The sequence below is a fragment of the Dendrobates tinctorius genome, unplaced genomic scaffold, assembly GCF_039654945.1.
Source record: "Dendrobates tinctorius isolate UK_male_01 unplaced genomic scaffold, ASM3965494v1 ptg000065l, whole genome shotgun sequence".
Classification (NCBI taxonomy): domain Eukaryota; kingdom Metazoa; phylum Chordata; class Amphibia; order Anura; family Dendrobatidae; genus Dendrobates; species Dendrobates tinctorius.
This window is the reverse complement of record NW_027361733.1, coordinates 22882609-22902355: the sequence shown is the minus strand read 5'-3', so window position 1 is coordinate 22902355 and position 19747 is coordinate 22882609. Positions and strand designations below refer to the sequence as shown.

Sequence of the window (19747 nt, the reverse complement as noted above, 5' to 3'; positions counted from 1 at the left end):
GGGCACCCACTGTCACAGCTGAGCAAGTTCCCCGTCTGCCTGTTGAATGTGCACCCAGTCATCCCATCCTAACACAACACCAACACCTGTTTCCAGACGTTTCCCCGATCTGTCTCATCGTTGCCACCAACAATCTGGCCAGGTCCCGAAAACCAGGAATCTCTTCCGCATCCAGCTCTTCATCTTGGTCACATTCTGGTCACTCATGAGTCACCCTCGAGAGGGCATCGGCATGCGTGTTCTCAGCCCGGGCCCGGAAGGCGATCTTGTACAGATACTTCGCCATGCTGGCCACCCATCAATGTTCTAATGCACCCAACTTTGCATTTTCCAGGTGGGCTTGGGGGTTATTATCTGTCCGCACCAAGACTTCTGACCCAGACAGGTACTCTGCAAACTTTTCAGTCATCGCCCACACCAATGCTAGCAGTTCCAACTTGAAGGAGCTATAATTGTCCGGGTTCCGTTCTGAGTCATGCAGAGACCAGCTCGTGAAAGTTATCACTCGTTCCTTTCCTCCCTGCATTTGTGACAGGACTGCCCCCAGATCATGTAAGCTTCAATCAGTGTGAAGGATGAAGGGCTGCGAGAAATTCACATAGACAAGTATTGGGGCTTCTGTCAAGGCCATTTTCAAGGCTCTGAAGGTTTTTTCCTGACTGTTTCCCCATTGAATAGTTCGGTTCTTTGAACCAGCCGGGAATCCTTTTAGCAATTCTAATAAAGGGTTGGTGAGGCGGGTGTAATCTTTAACGAATCTTCGGTAGTACCCAATAAGACCCAAGAAGGCCCGAACTTTCACGGTCATCGGGGTGGGCCACTCCTGTACAGATGCTGTCTTCTCACGCGCAGGCCTCACTCCTTCACCAGATACAACGTGCCCCAGATACTCAATTTGCTTGCGGAAGAGGTAACATTTTTGTGGCTTCACCTTCAGGCCATGACTCTGCAGTCAACTTAGCACTTGCTCCAGTGCCGAAGATATTCTTAAAAGGTGGCCGCATAAATGATGATGTCGTTGAGGTAAATAACTGTTGCTTCAAAATTCAGGTCCCCCGGGCATCTCTCCATCAACCGCTGGAACATCCCGGGGGCGTTGGTCAGACCAAAGGGCATCCGATTAAATTCAAACAGTCCCATGGGCAATATCAACGCCGTCTTCGGACGGTTGTGTTCAGCCATGGGCACCTGCCAGTACCCGCTGGCCACATCCAGGGACGAAAAGTATTTAGCCTTTCCCAAGGAAGATAGGGACTGCTCAATTCTAGGTAATGGATAGGATTCCCGCACTGTGCAAGCATTCAGTCTTCTGTAGTCCACGCAGAAGCGCAGGGTTCCATCCTTTTTCAGTACTAAAACAATGGGAGCCGCCAATGGACTCTGACTTTCCAGTATTACTCCGCTCTGTAGCATGTGAGCTAGCATCTCCTTCACTTCTTTGTACATCTGAGGAGGTATCTGCCGATATCTTTCCTGAACTAGTGTAAAAGGGTCAGGGCCTAGCCATGTAAATGTTAATATTACTGCTTGCTTATACATGATTTCCATATTTGAATGTCTCATATTGACGTATCTGTGCATTATGTGTAAACTGTATATATGTGTTTCATTGCCATATTGTTATATATAAGTAAAGGGCAGTGCAGTTATTAAGGAAGGACACTAGATGGGGCACTGAGCACATTCATAATAGAGCACAGTTGTAGTTCACTTCAGAGTTCATTATAGGAGTGGCATCTGGGAACTAGTGAGAGACATTTCCTGATTTCAGTCAGTGGGGGGGTGGACCCCATGTGCTGCTCGGACGTCTCTGTTCCTGAGCTGTGTAGCTGCCACACAAAGTGTGAGGTGAATCCCTAGCCATCCGAAGTAGATATAGGAGAATTGTGCAGAACAGAGAAGAAGTATATGGTATCTGCAGCAGAGAATAAGCCAGTGGATGAGTCACTGAGGAAATGTCAGCCTGAGTCTGGGTGCTGATGAAGTAGAGAAGCCAGTGGATGAGTCACTGTTGATGCATCAGCCAGAATCTGGGAGCTGATGAAGTAGTCGAGTGGGCCACCAGCGAGTGCATGGGCAGGATAACCAAAAGGGGGTGGACGACCTAGTAGACGAGTATTTCTGTGGACTGAAGTCAGTTCCAGGGAGAAAGGTCGAAGTGCCGTTTTCACCGGGCTCCTCATTCCGCTGTTACTTTGTGGTCCATTTTGGTATAGCTAAGTAAGGTAAGAGAAGAAGATGTATTGCTAGTACCGTTTTGTGTGTGCAAATGGTGTATTGGAAGTGCTGTGTACTGAAAATAATAAAGCTGTTTGAAATTATCCTGGGCTCTGCCTCCCATCCTTTGATCCCCAGGGTAGAAGCAGCTGCCAACACAGTAAGTACCAAATGTGCTGAAGTGTCCACCCCCCGACGATGGTTTTACACTAGTGCAGCACATCCTGTAGGAATTTCATGAGTGATAGCCTGAGTGCACTCAAAGTCATCTTCATGGCGGGCAAAGACCTCCTGGTAACGGTCTAACACAGCTTCCACTTGTTGCACCCGCTGAGGTGAGAGCCCCATCAATTCAAGCGGCATCTGTTCTACGATTCAACGACCCTCCTTCGTGCTTCTGGATGAGTATTCCGGTGCCATTGTAATGGCTAGGGTCCAGGGAACTCCTTGCATTACAGCCAATTGCACGGCCTCAGGTTGCATCACTTCTTCCGGCATTCTCAGAACTTGAGCCACTTCATTCTTAGGTCAGAGGGTGGGGCTATCTTCTCCCAGGTTGCTGCACCGCCCTACAACATTACCATCATGAACTCTGGCCAATGTCCGAGCTATGAGGAGTCCAGAGGGTACTTGATCCACCAATGTCGGCTCTATCTGCACCTCTACCGCCTTGAGGGCCATACAGGCTCGTACTCGCAAAGTGAGCACCATCTGCCCAAGCGGTAGAGTAAGTTTAGCCGCTGCGGGAACCATGACCTTCCTCAGAACTTTCCCTTTAATTGACGTTTCTGAGCCTGGGCAGCTCGAATCAGTTGCTGGACTACCTTTCTTTGGGGACTTCACGGACTCCACTGGTCCAAAAAGGCCTCTTGTGGATCACTGATCAGGAGAGATCCAATCTCTTTCAGTACATTCATTTCAAGAATCACCACGGGCCTGCTGCCGATGTCCACAAAGACCAACACATCCCCTTTTCCGCCCACATCCTTTCCACACACTTTGATCTCCATCCAGACCACCCCTGTGACCAGGATGGACAACTGGTTGGCTGCCTGTTTACCGTCCCCCACTCTGGCCGCGACACCTCTGGAAAGTGATGTGTAAAGTAAGCTTCAGGCATGGTGGTCACTAGCAATCCAGTAACAATTAGGCAATGGACTGCTCGCCTGTTCACTTCAGCCCAGATGGTGGGGTTCATAGAGATTAGACCTCCGGGACTCCCGTCTCTTCAACTTGGTATTTCAGGCTCCGGGCTGTGTCCCCCAGCCACACAGTCTACTAATTTAATGGCTGCCGTGGTAGAGACCGTCCCCGTCTCGCACAGCCTCCGACGTAATGTCTAGTGTTCCCACACCTGAAACAAGTTGGATTCCATTCTGCACTGGGCTGTCTTATTCCCTGACGAGGCTCGACGGACAAGCGGGACTCCGAATTACTCCTGTCCCTCGATGAGGGGGCCGCTCTTGACGTATCTGTCTGAGTTGGGCTGGACCACTCTTCCCGCATTTCTCGGATTTCTTTCTGGATTTCCCAGGTCCACTGTGACTCGGCTGCGGTTGGGGTGGGTACCTAATTGCTCTGGACCATCCCTTCTAGGGCCGCCACACCCTGCTCTTGCTCTCTCACGTGTGCTTCCACCCCTATTTCTAGAAAAGTCAACATTGGTGGGGTCCACATGTATTTTTTCCAAGATCTGCATCACTTTATCCAGTGTATCCCACTCAATGGGGGAACAGAACATGGCAGCATGATTAAGACATTGGCTGCATTATTGCAACCATGTAGGTATTACTATGAAACACTGCAACATTTCAGAAAAAAGCCTAAAACGTCTATGGGTTTCATACACCTCGAATGACTATGTAGAGGTCAGCCAGGGCCGTAGTCGTGGCTGAGCTCATCGGGCCTTGCGTGCCCTGGCCTCCCAAATACATATAAATCATGTTTCACTGTCAGCTTACTTGTCTCTTCGTCCCCTACGCCATCAGGGTCTTTTCTCCATTCTTTAAGGTCACCTCTGGCCGCTTCTGAATAAACAGAGACAGTCCAGGTGCAACTCAAAATGTAAAACTTTACTCTCATATCTTCACAGCACATCCAGATTCATTACAACCTTACCGACAGCTTGTACGTTACAGGTTACTTCGTCTTTCCCTGTACTCCTCTCCTTGTCACAAGGCACGTGCCTGGGTTGAACCGTTTCCAATGGCTCCTCAGCATCCTCCCTGTCCAGCCTCACTGCATACGGGTGTTCCCTCAGCCATTTTGCCCTGGATCTGAGGGCATCAACCCAAGCAATGACCTACCACATGGTGTGCGACCCGCCCTGTTGTGCTGAGGTGACTTCTCCTGTAGCCCAAGTTCCTGTAGCTGCTGCTGCTGTAACTGTAGCTATGCTGTCTCTCCTGTAGCACCCACAGATGGCCCCTGGATTGCTGGGCATCTCCCTTAAACATTGCGGGGTGCTGAGTAGCTCGGGCATTAAGCCCACCTGAGCACTTCAAGCTACCTAGTCCCTTCTGGCCCTACCCAGGAAATGTTTCTCTCTTACTCCCCAGCTAACCCTTCCTATGCTAATTATTTACAATGTTTATAACACTGAGGTGTCACATTCCTCTTCTGGTGGCTGATTATGGCACTACACTTTTCCTATTTGACACCATAGATAAACATATATACACTTTTACAGGAACAAACAAATACACCCTAATATATATAATAAGACATTATACACAATAATATATACAATTATACATACCGGGATGATTGTGAGGGAAATAGTAACATAACATAGTAACATAGTTTTGAAGGCTGAAGGAAGACCTTATGTCCATCTTCTAGTTCAGCCTATTTTTAGTGCAGCTGTTCTGCATTGTTGATCCTGGGGAAGGCAAAAAACCCACAGAGTAGAAGCCAATTTTCTCCATAGGGGAAAAAATTCCTTCCCCTAAGCTGGGTCAACCATTTACCTATAATATTATGTTATTCGTAACCTTCTATACTGTTACTCACAAGAAAAGCATCCATTCCTTTCTTAAATTCATTCAGTGAGTTGGCCATCACCACTTCCTCAGGAAGAGAATTCCAGAGCCTCACTGCGCTTACCGTGAAGAACCCTCTTCTATGCTGGTGCAGAAATTGTCTTTCCTCCAAATGAAGAGAATGCCCCTTGTTCTTGTCACAGTCCTTGGTACAAACAGCTCATTGGAGAGATCTCTGTATTGCCCTCTGATATACTTGTACATATATATTAGGTCTCCCCTAAGTCTTCTCTTTTCTAGAGTAAATGGTACCACTTTTACACCCCTTACAACTAATCCAAGGCTAGACACCCCCCATCCAGCTTCCCTTGACTAACAGGTGTCCCCAATATGTGTGTACAGAGAGAGACCTATCTGTCTGGGGAGTGGAGTGGGGTGAAGCTGCTAAGGTCCTGCTGACTGAAACTAGTCATCCAAGACACATGGTCCCTGGCCTGCTTTTCAGAGTATGTTTTTATACATCCATCACGCTGCTTAAAGATTAGCAGATTTGTCTTTCAAGAGTCTGGGAATGCTAGTAACCCCTATACTAGCCATAATGACAGCCATATTAGTCTTCCTCTAACTTTTACGTATTCCCAAATGGCAATTTTTCACATTAAAAATAAAGGGTGTGATGAATCAGCAGCTCGCCACCCCGCCTGATGTCACTATTATGTCAGATGGATCACGTAATGCGGTCTCCCCACTTCCACCAATGAGACGTTCCGCACCCCCTGAGGACACATAAGGTCAGCTTTGTACAGTTTTATACAGATGTTCCCTATCCACAGGGGCCTAGGGGGGCACAGTGAGTGATAGGATGTGGCCTGCACAGTTAATGACATGGCACCACTCTCGCTCACAACCCTAACAGGCTGAGCGGCCCCTTTCACTAGCACCAGTAAAACAGAGCGCTGCCAGCCCAGTAGGACTGCCACCAGTTCCTCACTAGATATAAGTCTGGTCTGTTAATGGGAATATATCAGGCCAGAAACCAGCCCCAGTAGCATGGAAAGTTAAACTGAGAAGCAGGCTTGTGGATTCGTGGATCCAAATAAAAGAGTAGCCCAAGGTTAAATTATATATTTAATCGCTTTAAGGGCACACTAGACGATGCAAAACAGCCTTTTGGGCTGATCCTAAATTCCGACCACTTGTCTCTGCTGCTAAAACTCCAAAACCCAAGATTGGTCATAATTCCTTAATAGACAATTCTAAGGAGACAGCTTTAGCGCTATTGAATCCAGCCGGGCCCCTGCTACATGTTAAGACCAAGCACAGCTTTGCTATCTGGTTTCTCCTAGCTGTTCTATGTATATCCATACCCCTGGGTGCTAGAACAGGTCGACATCCAGGCGGAGCGTTCACCATGTTCTGAGGATCTCAGAAATATACATAAAGTACAGCTAGGATGTATATTATCTCCATAACTCCTTATGGAATTATGTTTCTGGAATGTTCTAGAAGGTATCTTAAGCTTCAGTAGGACTCTATATGGCAAACAGACTTTTGTCCTGCTCTGAGCTGGTCAAGGTGTGAGATCTGTCACAGCTTTGAGGCTTGGCCCCACTGCTGAACTAGGTGCCATGTGATATTTCAGTTTTTCTTTTTTTAATAAATTTGCAAAAATGTCCACATTTATGGTTTTTTTCAGTCAAGATGGGGTGCAGAGTGCACATTAATTAGAAAAAAATGAACTTTTTTGAATTTACCAATTGACTGCAATGAAACAAAGAGTGAAAAATTTAAAGGGGTCTGAATACTTTCCGTACCCACTGTGTCTCCAATATTCTTCACAAAGGGATTGCACATGCTATAATTGTAGAAGTATTTACTATGTGAAACTCTTAGAAATCGGTCTGACAACCTTTAAAATTATGTCCATATTCATTATCAGCCAACTTGATAGAAGATGACACACAAACGTATTTTAAATGGGGAATGGTTCTTTAACAGCGCAAAAGAGCAAAAGAAAAAAAAAATCTAAATCCTCTGTCTGGGTACTGGAAGATTATAATTGTAATTACTATACAACGCGACTGTGATAAGCAAACACAGGACACGTCACATGCAGCCAGGTGCTCTAACCTATTGGAGTTCCAATTACCAATTAGGCAGCAATTAAATTAGTAGTGTCTCCAATCACCACAGCGAAAGATTATTCATTGTCTAATGGCCGTGTCCTTCTCGCTGCTATTAATCCTGTAAAATTGTTTTTAATATCTCTTTACTGTTTTAATAAGAAAATGAGACATTTTTAGTGAGAAAATATCTTTTGACATATTCACCTTGAAGACGAGCCTCGGAGGTATGGTTCAGATGTCAAAGAATCGATAAGAACAGATAAAATATCACAAAACTCAAAGTAAGACTATTATATTACTGTACCTGATATACAGTACCTAAATATAGCTAAAAAAAATACTGCCCCATATGTATCAGAATATAACTCCTATAATACTTCCTCTAAGTAGACATACAACCCCAATTCCAAAAAAGTTGGGATGCTGTGTAAAATGTAAAGAAAAAAGGATGCAATGTTTTGGAAATCTCTTGTAGCCATATTTTATTCACAACATAACATAAAACACAGATAAGAAGGTTAAAATAAAACCATATACGACAAAACAGACAATATAAAATAAATGAAAGTGCAGGGATACAGTGCAAAAGTTATTAGGTAAATATATAGTAATGAGTGACCCCGAAAAAATAATCAATCAGATAGGAGAACCTATAGACCTTGTGAATGATCAAAAAGTGCTTGGATCTTGATATCTCTATCTATAAATATAGTATTAAAAAAAATGGCAGAAATTGGAGTGTATAAATACCACAAATAAAGTGCCAGTGCGCAATAAAAACACGCAGCACTTAATTTGTAAGAACGTAGAGATCAAATCATAACGAATGATGGAATACCAAGAATACCAAGAATAAATCACCTAAAGGTATAAAAAGTTGATAAATGAGGGGTCACATCAATATAAAAATAATAAAAGGATTAACAAATCCATAAGCAAAAAATTAACTGCTTGTCCAAATGCACGTTCCACATTGCTTCCCGGAGGAAACAGTGTTTACTAAGTACCCTATGTTATTTATATGCACTATTGCTTTTCACTTGCTTACATACCCGCTGCGTTGAGATGCAGAGGAAGAATGATCCGCCTTCCTCCACCAATGCTTTCAACTGTATTTGCTGGTGCTGGCACCGGGCGCCCCTGACTTATGGGCCCCATGTTGGCCATGTGGCCATTGGTGGCACACAACTCAGTAAGGCCTCTTTCACACATCAGTTTTTTGCCTTCAGGCGCGATCCGGCTTTTTTTTGTAAAACCGGATCCGGCAAAATGCAATGCCGGATCCAGTTTTTCCCCATTGACTTGCATTAGCACTGGATCGTGCCGGATGGCATTGCGTTTCATCCGTTTTTTGCCGGATCCGGCAACTTGTCTCATTCCGGCGTCTGGAAAAAACGGCTACTGTAACGTTTTTTGTCTCCGGCGAAAAAGCCGGAAGCGCCGGATCCGGCGCTTCCAGCTTTTTGCTACAATGAATGTCTATGGGCGCCGGAATGCGCCGGATCCAGAAAAAGACGGATCCAGCCACCGGATCCGGTTTTTTTAAGTCTGTGCATGCTCAGATCCAATTGGCCAGCCCCCAGGAACAGATATAACCTGCTAGACGGATCCAGCAAAAAAACGGATCCGTTTCTACAGTTCTTCAAAATTTATGCCGGATCCGTTTTTTCTAAAAATAGCCGGATCCTGCCTGACGGCAAAAAACTGATGTGTGAAAGTAGCCTATGACATATGTTGTTCATTTTGATTCTATCTTAGGTTTTGTCTGTTTAGTGCCCAGTGTGAACATACGCCTACATGTGTACTCTTTCAGTTTTACTATCCACGGAATAGCATATACGTCGACCATGTTGGACAGATAAATATCCCCTGTTTTCTCTCTCAGCTTTTGTGTTCATCTCTACTTCAGTCCCAGCATTGTTGCTTGGGCCAGAAAGTGCAACTTTCTGGCCCATCCAGATAGAGGAGAGCTTCAGCACACACCACTGTGAGTGAACATAAGTGATAAGATGGAGACATGGAGGAGTTACCAGGGGAGATAATGGTAGGTATATTTATATCCTTCTATTATACAGAGCAATTTTTCTGCAAGAATAGGAGAAAAAAATCTGTATCACAGAGGCAATGGAGACAGTAACAGCCGGCAGAGCATCCGCCAACAGTATCATAGTCTGCGGGAAGTAAAAGTTTTCCGGGAAGTTTAGAAAATGTGTATTAAGCTTTAATTTAATACACAGAAAACTAAAGTGACCCTTGGAAAATGCATCAACCAGTGAATTGTATGCCCACAATTGTATCCCCACACACCCACATTATTAGCACCGTGTCTAGAGAAAAGTACAGGAGCACTTGTAGTTCCCTTTTCTGACAAGTACTTAGATATTGATACTTTGGCTACTTGCAGCCACCACTAGGGGGAGCTCATTGTGTTTAGATTCATCTGGGAGGTTACAGTTTGGCTGACTGGCATTGCTAGAACCAGGCAATCCTGGGCACATAGGACTCGCGAGTGAGCGCTATTCTCAGCTTGATTATGTCTAGTAATGCTATGACTATCTGCCAGTGTTATGGTGGCACTGAGTCACAATGTTATAGGGGCTGTGGCTAAGAAAGATATAGTCACTGTGCCCATAGCATATCAGAGACTGTAAAAGGGGGAACTGGATATGTCTGGCAGTATTTATGGGTTGATAGAAGTGTTGTGGGGCTCGTACTATGCCCACTAATGTTATGGAGCAATGGCTATATCTGGCAAGATAGGAACTCACTATGGCTGGCAGTTTTATGGGGTCCTGGCAGTATCTGGCAATGTTATGAGGAAACTGGGTATATCCGGCAGTATTATGGAGACAATACTATGTTTGGCAGTATGATGGGGCACCGATTATGTCTGGCAATGTTATGGGGACACTGGTGAAACCAGGGAGTGTAATGGGGCACTGGCTATATCTAGCTATGTTGTAGCCAGTTTGCTGTATATGGCAGTGATAGGGGGTACTGACTATATCTAGCAAAGTTATAGGACCACAACTTTTACCTGGCTATCTAATAGCAAACAGTATATCATGCAACGTTATAGGGGCACTGGCTATACCTGACAAATTTATGTGGAGACTAGCTATGTCTGGCAGTGTTATGGGGGCACAGGCTAGACCTGGTGATGTAATGGGAGCAATGATGAATGGCAGTGTTATGGGGGCACTGACTACACCTGACAATTTTATATGGAGACTGGCTATGTCTGGCAGTGTTATGGGAGCACTGGCTATATGTGGTTATATTACTAGGGCACTGAATATATTTGGTCATATTATGGAGGCACTACACTGCGTTCCAAATTATTATGCAAATTGGATTTAAGTGTCATAAAGATGTAATTTTTTGTTTTTCAAATAAACTCATAGATGGTATTGTGTATCAGGGCTCTTTGGATCACTGAAATCAATCTCAAACAGCTGGGAAAATTAGTTTACAAGATGAGCTAAATTAAAGGAAAACTACTTAAGAATGATGTTCCACATTATTAAGCAGGGCACAGGTTTCAAGGAATTTAGGAAAGAAAAAGGATCTCTCTGCTGCTGAAAAGCATCAAATAGTGCAATGCCTTGGTCAAGAGATGAAAACATTAGATATTTCCCAAAAATTTAAACGTGACCATCGTACTGTTAAGAGATTTGTGGTTGATTCTGAGCACAGACATGTTTGTGCTGATAAAGGCAGAATGAGGAAGGTTTCTGCCAGGCAAGTTCATCGGATTAAGAGAGCAGCTGCTAAAAAGCCATTACAAACCAGCAAACAGATATTTAAAGCTGCTGGTGCCTCTGGAGTCCCTCAAACCTCATGGTGTAGGATCCTTCAAAGGCATGCTGTGGTGCATAAGACTACTATTCGGCCACCCCTAAACAGTGCTCACAAGCAGAAATTGTAGCAGTGGGTCCAGACATACATGAAGACTATTTTTCATACAGTCTTGTTTACTGATGAGTGTCGAGCAACCCTGGATGGTCCAGATGGATGGAGTAGTGGATGGTTGGTGGATGGCCACTATGTCCCGACAAGGCTGCGACTTCAGCAAGGAGGAGGAGTCATGTTTTGGGCCGGAATCATGGGGAAACAGCTGGTAGGGCTCTTTAAGGTTCTTGAAGGTGTGAAAATGACCTCTGCAAATTATATAGAGTTTCTGACTGACAGCTGTCTTCCATGGTATAAAAAGCAGAAACGTGCCTTCAGGAGCAAAATCCTCTTCATGCATGACAATGCACCAGCTCATGCTGCAAAGAATACCTCTGAGTCATTGACTGCTATGGGCATAAAAGGAGATAAACTCATGGTGTGGCCACCATCTTCCCCTGACCTCAACCCTGTAGAGAACCTTTGGAGTATCATCAAGCAAAAGACCTATGAGGGTGGGAGGCAGTTCACATCAAAACAGCAGCTCTGGGAGGCTATTCTGACTTCATGCAAAGAAATACAAGCAGAAACTCTCCAAAAACTCCCAAGTTCAATGGATGCAAGAATTGTGAAGGTGATGTCACAGAAGGGTTCCTATGTTAACATATAACTTGGCCTGTTAGGATGTTTTGGAGTTAAATAGCTTTTTTGTTCAGTGAATGTGACCTCCTAAGGCCTCTTTCACACTTCCGTTTTTCACAATCAGTCAAGATCCGCCAATTTTGACTTCCATTATTGGCGGATCCTGACTGATTGCCGTCCGTTGCATCCGTTTTTTTGAGGATCCGCCACAATGTTAGTGTCCGTCAACATCCTCAAAGATTTCCAAACGGAGCTTGCAAGGTTTTTTTGGCCGGCGGATCCTCCAGACACTGAATTAACCCCAAAATCTGTCTGGGTGCCGGACAAAAAAAAAAATTTCTCTCTCTCTCTCTCCTCTTCCTTCCCGGCCAGCGGTTCCTTTAAATTTCCTGATTTTTAGGATCTGTCTAAAAACGGATCCGGTGCCATCCATTCACATCGGTTGAGAACGTATCTGCTTGTCTGCCTTTTTGGCGGATTGTAACTGATGCAAATAACTGAAGTGTGAAAGAGGCCTAATGCTGCAAATTCCACAAATAAACATTTTCAGTTCTTTAAAACAGATCAAATGTTTAGAAATTCTACTGTGCCTAATAATTTGGAACAGTGCAATTTGAGTTTTTATTCATTTTGGAGATTATACTGTTATCATTGGGAGGTTTCTTCAATAAAATTTGATGTATAATCTAACAGGTGATGACTTTTATTAGACTGACTGTCATTTGTACCGACTATTTAGGAAAATCATAGAAAAATATCATTTGCATAATAATTTGGAACACAGTGTATGTATGACATCATCATGGAGACACTTCTTCTATCTGGCTTTGCTGCAGCAAACTGGATATATTTGACAATGCTAGGAAGCGCTGACTGCCTGGAGATATAATGAGGATGTTTGCAATAGCTGGCAATGTTATAGGAAGATGGCTATATCTGACAATGTTATGGGGGGACTGGTTATACCTGGAAATATCATGAGGATGTTGGCTATACCTGGCACTGTTCTGGGGGCACTGGCTATATCTTGCAATGTTATGTTATCTCTATCATTGTTATAAGACCTCTCCCCTCTGTACCAGTCTGTCATTGTAAACTTGTTTACTGTTAACGATATCTATAACTTTGTTTGTAACCCCTTCTCATGTACAGCACCACAAATTAATGGTGCTATATAAATAAATAATAATAAGACCACTGGCTAGCTATGGCAATAATATGACGACCCTGGCTGTATCTGGAGATGCTATGGGGGCACTTGAAAAGCATGGCAATATTATGGGGGTACTTGCTATATCTTGCAGCGTTTGTGAGGGCACTGGTGCGCCAGGCAAGCAGCGTCATTGTCCCCCCAATAGATTTGGAGGGTTCACCGTATTGCGGTCTTATTATCCTCCCATAACTTTTCTGCATTGAATGTACAATAGAAATCTTCAGACAAGCGCGACTTTCTTCTCTTGTATTGAATCCACGGCCGGCAGCACAATGCTCTCGCCATAAACGAGTCAATTTCCAGCCGTGAGTGCGCAGATCTATAATCTTCAGGAGAGGAACAATTATTTCACGGGGAAAGTCTAGACGCTTAGAAGTGCGCACTGATGTTTCCTGGTGGAGATAGATCTGCGCCCCCCTTGTGTCTGCCTTGTCGACTCTTTTAATGATTTAACAGATGGATGCGACATGTGGGGGTCCGCGCGATGCGTCTGTCTCATTTTTCCAGTCTGCGGATTTTTGAGCAGCATTAGGATTCTAGCAAAAGTATTGGATCCCCTGGCGAATATGCCCGGCTCATACATAATGTCTATTTGGCGAGGAAGCGGGAGGAGTGACTCTCCCAAATCCAGGGTGAAGGAAGGGACAGATCACGAGATGCTGAGCAGGCAGCAAGTTAAAGGGCCATTCCATCCATTTTTGATATTGAGAGGTGTGGGCACTCCAGGCTGAGTCCTTAAATTTTGACATTTGTTAAAAAATGCTATACATCTTTTCATCAAACATTCCCAGAATCCTAAATAGAAAAGTCTGCCTAGTTTCTCAGTAGTGTTATTGATTAGCGAGTATGTGAATTACAATTCTCGTCAAGCTTTGCCATCCAACGAGGTGATGTCCAAAAAAATATCTTCCAGCCCCTCTAGCATCTCGTTCATGGGATTGTCTTGAAACTGTAATGAAAGCCATATTGGTAGTTACCCTGATTTCTTAAAAAAATGTAAAAAAAATAATGATTTTTTTCTCCAACATTTTTTGTAACGATAATTGTTCTAAAGACTTTTAAAAAATTAATTACTGTTACAAATTTCTTGAGCGCACAGATAACTAAAATTAAAAAGAATGCAAGATAATGACAGAGATAGAGGATTATGCTGGAAACAGGAAGAGAGAGAGTGCTTTACATGTTAACATGTGTCTATATCAGCTCAGACTTAATCCCTAAAAAAATGTAGAAACCTAAAATACACTGGACACATTTATAACCTACAAATTCAAAGTTTACTAAAATATAGCTCTTTATGTCCAAGAATATAATTACTATAATACTGCCCCTATGTCCATGAATATAACTGCTATAATACTGCCTCCCTATGTGCAAGAATATAACTACTATAATACTACCCCTATGTACAAGAATATAACTACCATAATACTGCTACTATCTACAAGAATATAACTACTAAAAAACTGCCCCTATGTACAAGAATATAACTACTATAATACTGCCTCCTATGTACAAGAATATAACTACTATAATTCTACCCCTATGTACAAGAATATAACTACTATAATACTGCTCCTATGTACAAGAATATAACTACTATAATACTGCTCCTATGTACAAGAATATAACTACTATAATACTACCCCTATGTACAAGAATATAACTACCATAATACTGCTACTATCTACAAGAATATAACTACTATAATACTGCCCCCTATGTACAAGAATATAACTACTATAATACTGCCCCCTATGTACAAGAATATAACTACTATAATACTGCCCCTATGTACAAGAATATAACTACTATTATACTGTCCCCTATGTATAAGAACATAACTACAATAATACTGCCCTTATCTACAAGAATATAACTACTATAATACTGCCCCTAGGTACAAGAATATAACCACTATAATACTGCCTCCTACGTTCAAGAATATAACTACTATAATACTGCTCCCTATGTACAAGAATATAATTACTATAATACTGCCCCTATGTACAAGAATATAACTACTATAATACTGCCCCTATGTACAAGAATATAACTACTATAATACTGCCTCCTACGTACAAGAATATAACTACTATAATACTGCCCCTATGCATAAGAACATAACTACTATTATACTGCCCCTATGTACAAGAATATAACTACTATAATACTGCCCCTATGTACAACAATATAACTACTATAATACTGCTCCCTATGTACAAGAATATAACTACTATAATACTGCCCCTATATACAAGAATATAACTACTATAATACTGCTCCCTATGTACAAGAATATAACTACTATAATACTGCCCCTTTCTACAAGGATATAACTACTATAATACTGCCCCTATGTATAAGAATATAACTACTATAATACTACCTCCTATGTACAAGAATATAACTAGTATAATACTGCCCCTATGTACAAGAAAATAACTACTATAATACTGCTATGTACAAGAATATAACTACTATAATACTGCCCCTATATAAGAATATAACTACTATATTTCTGCCCCTATGTACAAGAATATAACAACTATAATACTGCCCCCTATGTACAATAATATAACTACTATAATACTGCCTCCTACATACAAGAATATAACTACTATAATGCTGCCCCTACGTACAAGAATATAACTACTATAATACTGCCCTTATGTACAAGAATATAACTACTATTATACTGCCCCCTATGTATAAGAATATAACTACTATAATACTGCATCCTACGTACAAGAATATAGCCACTATAATACTGCCCCTATGCATAAGAACATAACTACTATTATACTGCCCCTATGTACAAGAATATAATTACTATAATACTGCCCCTTTCTACAGGGATATAACTACTATAATACTGCCCCCTATGTATAAGAACATAACTACTATAATACTGCCCCTATGTACAAGAATATAACTACTATAATACTACCTCCTATGTACAAGAATATAATTACTATAATACTGCCCCTATGTACAAGAATATAACTACTATAATACTGCTCCCTATGTACAAGAATATAACTACTATAATACTGCCCCTTTCTACAAGGATATAATTACTATAATACTGCCCCCTATGTGTAAGAACATAACTACTATAATGCTGCCCCTATGTACAAGAATATAACTACTATAATACTGCCCTTATGTACAAGAATATAACTACTATTATACTGCCCCCTATGTATAAGAACATAACTACTATAATACTGCCCCTATGAACAAGAATATAACTACTATAATACTGCATCCTACGTACAAGAATATAACCACTATAATACTCCCCCTATGCATAAGAACATAACTACTATTATACTGCCCCTATGTACAAGAATATAACTACTATAATACTGCTCCCTATGTACAAGAACATAACTACTATAATACTGCCCTTATCTACAAGAATATAACTACTATAATACTGCCCCTATGTACAAGAATTTAACTACTATAATACTGCCCCTATGTACAGGAATATAACTACTATAATGTTGCCTCCTATGTACAAGAATATAACTACTATAATACTGCCCCTATGTACAAGAATATAACTACTATAATATTGCCCCTATGCATAAGAACATAACTACTATAATACTGCCCCTATGTACAAGAATATAACTACTATAATACTGCTCCCTATGTACAAGAATATAACTACTATACTACTGCCCCTTTCTACAAGGATATAATTACTATAATACTGCCCCCTATGTGTAAGAACATAACTACTATAATACTGCCCCTATGTACAAGAATATAACTACTATAATACTGCTCATAAGTGCAAGAATATAACTACTATAATACTGCTCCTATGTACAAGAATATAACTACTATAATACTGCTCCTATGTGCAAGAATATAACTAGTTCAGACTTTCAGCTTTCATTTGAGGGTATCCACATTAAAATTGGATGAAGGGTTTAGGAGTTTCAGCTCCTTAACATGTGCCACCCTGTTTGTAAAGGGACCAAAAGTAATTGGACAGATTAAATAATTGTAAATAAAATGTTCATTTCTAGTACTTGGTTGAAAACCCTTCGTTGGCAATGACTGCCTGAAGTCTTGAACTCATGGACATCACCAGACGCTGTGTTTCCTCCTTTTTGATGCTCTGCCAGGCCTTCACTGCGGTGGTTTTCATTTGCTGCTTGTTTGTGGGCCTTTCTGTCTGAAGTTTAGTCTTTAACAAGTGAAATGCATGCTCAATTGGGTTGAGATCAGGTGACTGACTTGGCCATTCAAGAATATTCCACTTCTTTGCTTTAATAAACTTCTGGGTTGCTTTGGCTTTATGTTTTGGGTCATTGTCCATCTGTAGTATGAAACGATGACCAATCAGTTTGGCTGCATTTGGTTGGATCTGAGCACACAGTATGACTCTGAATACCTCAGAATTCATTCAGCTGCTTCTGTCCTGTGTCACATCATCAATAAACACTAGTGACCCAGTGCCACTGGCAGCCATGCATGCCCAAGCCATCACACTGCCTCCGCCATGTTTTACAGATGATGTGGTATGCTTTGGATCATGAGCTGTACCATGCCTTCCCCATACTTTTCTCTTTCCATCATTCTGGTAGAGGTTGATCTTGGTTTCATCTGTCCAAAGAATGTTCTTCCAGAACTGTGCTGGCTTTTTTAGATGTTTTTTAGCAAAGTCCAGTCTAGCCTTTTTATTCTTGATGCTTATGAGTGACTTGCACCGTGCAGTGAACCCTCTGTATTTACTTTCATGCAGTCTTCTCTTTATGGTAGATGTGGATATTGATACACCTACCTCCTGGAGAGTGTTGTTCACTTGGTTGGCTGTTGTGAAGGGGTTTCTCTTCACCATGGAGACTATTCTGTGATCATCCACCACTGTTGTCTTCCGTGGGCGCCCAGGTCTTTTTGCATTGATGAGTTCACCAGTGCTTTCTTTCTTTCTCAGGATGTACCAAGCTGGAGATTTTGCCACTCCTAATGTCGGCTGGGTTTTTTCTGTTTTTGCAGCTTAAGGATGGCTTGTTTCACCTGCATGGAGAGCTCCTTTGACCATTGGTTTCCTTCACAGCAAAACCTTCCAAATGCAAGCACCACACCTCAAATCAACTCTTTTATCTGCTTAATTGAGAATGACATAACGAAGGGATTGCCCACACCTGTCCATGAAATAACCTTGGAGTCAATTGTCCAATTACTTTTGGTCCCTTTAAAAACAGGTTGGCACATGATAAGGAGCTGAAACTCCTAAAGCCTTCATCCAATTTTAATGTGGATACCCTCAAATGAAAGCTGAAAGTCTGAACTTCAACTGCATCGGAATTGTTTTGTTTAAAATTCATTGTGGTAATGTCTAGAACCAAAATTAGAAAATGTTGTCTCTGGCCAAATACATATGGACCTAACTGTATTACTGTAAAGGTAGGTGCACATGGTCATTGGACGCAGCGTACCTACCCTGAAGGGGGGGGCAGAAATGGGGTACATTATTACTGTATTGTTGAACTTTGGAGGAAGGGACTTTACTGTTGACATTACTACTGTATCGGAGCACAAAGAGGAATTTTACTATTGTATGGTAGTTGTAAAAGGCAAGACGTCTTAAAGAAGTACTTTCATCACTTACAATTGCTCATTTGCTCATTTTGCCTTTTTGCTCAGTTAATTCTTCTCTTTTCTCTGCTCTTTGTAGAAACAGGAGGTCTCTTGTTCCCGCATAAATCATTCCTCTTCAACTCCTATCTCAGCTGCTCTGCCCCTCTCCCATGCCGTTGAAGTTTGCAGTGACTGATGACTCACACAGGGAAAATTAATCTTGTTTCTACATAGAGCTTAGAAGGATTCACCTAGTCTGTTTTTAATTACGAGATGCCATAGACATAATGGAAAAGAGAAGAATTAGCTGGGTGGAAAGGCAAAATGAGCAAGAGCAATTGTAAGTACACAGTGCTGTATAATATGCAATATATTAAGAGGATAAAAATGTTGATGGGAGTAGAAGCGCTTGTTTAATATTGTATGAGGGCCACAAAGGGGGACATTTCTACTGCGAGATGGTCACAAAGGGAAACAGCACTACTGCAATATATTTTGATTTTGGAGATACTGTTACTGTACAGGTCACCAATGCAGCACTATAGCACTTTTCTTCGTCATCTGGTGCAGTGTAAAAGTTGGAGGGGGCTGTAGACGTGATCAGGCTAAGATGTCTGTTTGTTACTTTCTGCAGAGACGAATTCTGGCTGGAAGAATTCATAGCCATCTGCGCCGGATAAAGAAGGAAAGTGAAAATGAATTGCTTCAATTGACTGGTGAGTTACTGGATTGACCTTTACTGCATATACTGTACTTAAACCATCTACAGAGCTCCTGTATATAACTGTCACTGGTAGTAATATTAGTATTGTGGCTTTTGATAATGATCAGTATGGCGGTATTATTCAGTTACTATGATGGTAATATTGTGTCTGGTCATGATGTGGAGGTATTATTGGTATATTGGTGTTGGTATGGTGGATTTTGTTGCGTAAAGGTGTTTATACTGACAAACTATGTGGTGATAATATATGGTCATTATTTGCCATTATTTATCTCTTATGTGGTTTGTTATAAACATATTAGTGTAGTTATAGCTGACTTGTACATTAACACTATGGTGATATTTGTTA

The 19747-nt window shown here is 41.9% G+C and overlaps 1 protein-coding gene across 3 annotated transcripts in view; it reads left to right on the top strand.

The window, feature by feature from the left end:
• The first annotated feature begins 18855 nt into the window (after positions 1–18855).
• LOC141094764 (uncharacterized) overlaps positions 18856–19747 on the top strand; it is a 169140-nt gene continuing 168248 nt past the window's right edge. For 2 of the 3 annotated variants that reach the window (XM_073580697.1, XM_073580696.1), the window contains exons 1-2: positions 18856–19014; positions 19309–19390. The gene's annotated coding sequence lies outside the window, so the exon portion shown is untranslated. Of the gene's footprint in view, positions 19015–19273; positions 19391–19747 lie in introns of those variants that run through there. The other variant, XM_073580695.1, reaches the window with a different exon arrangement.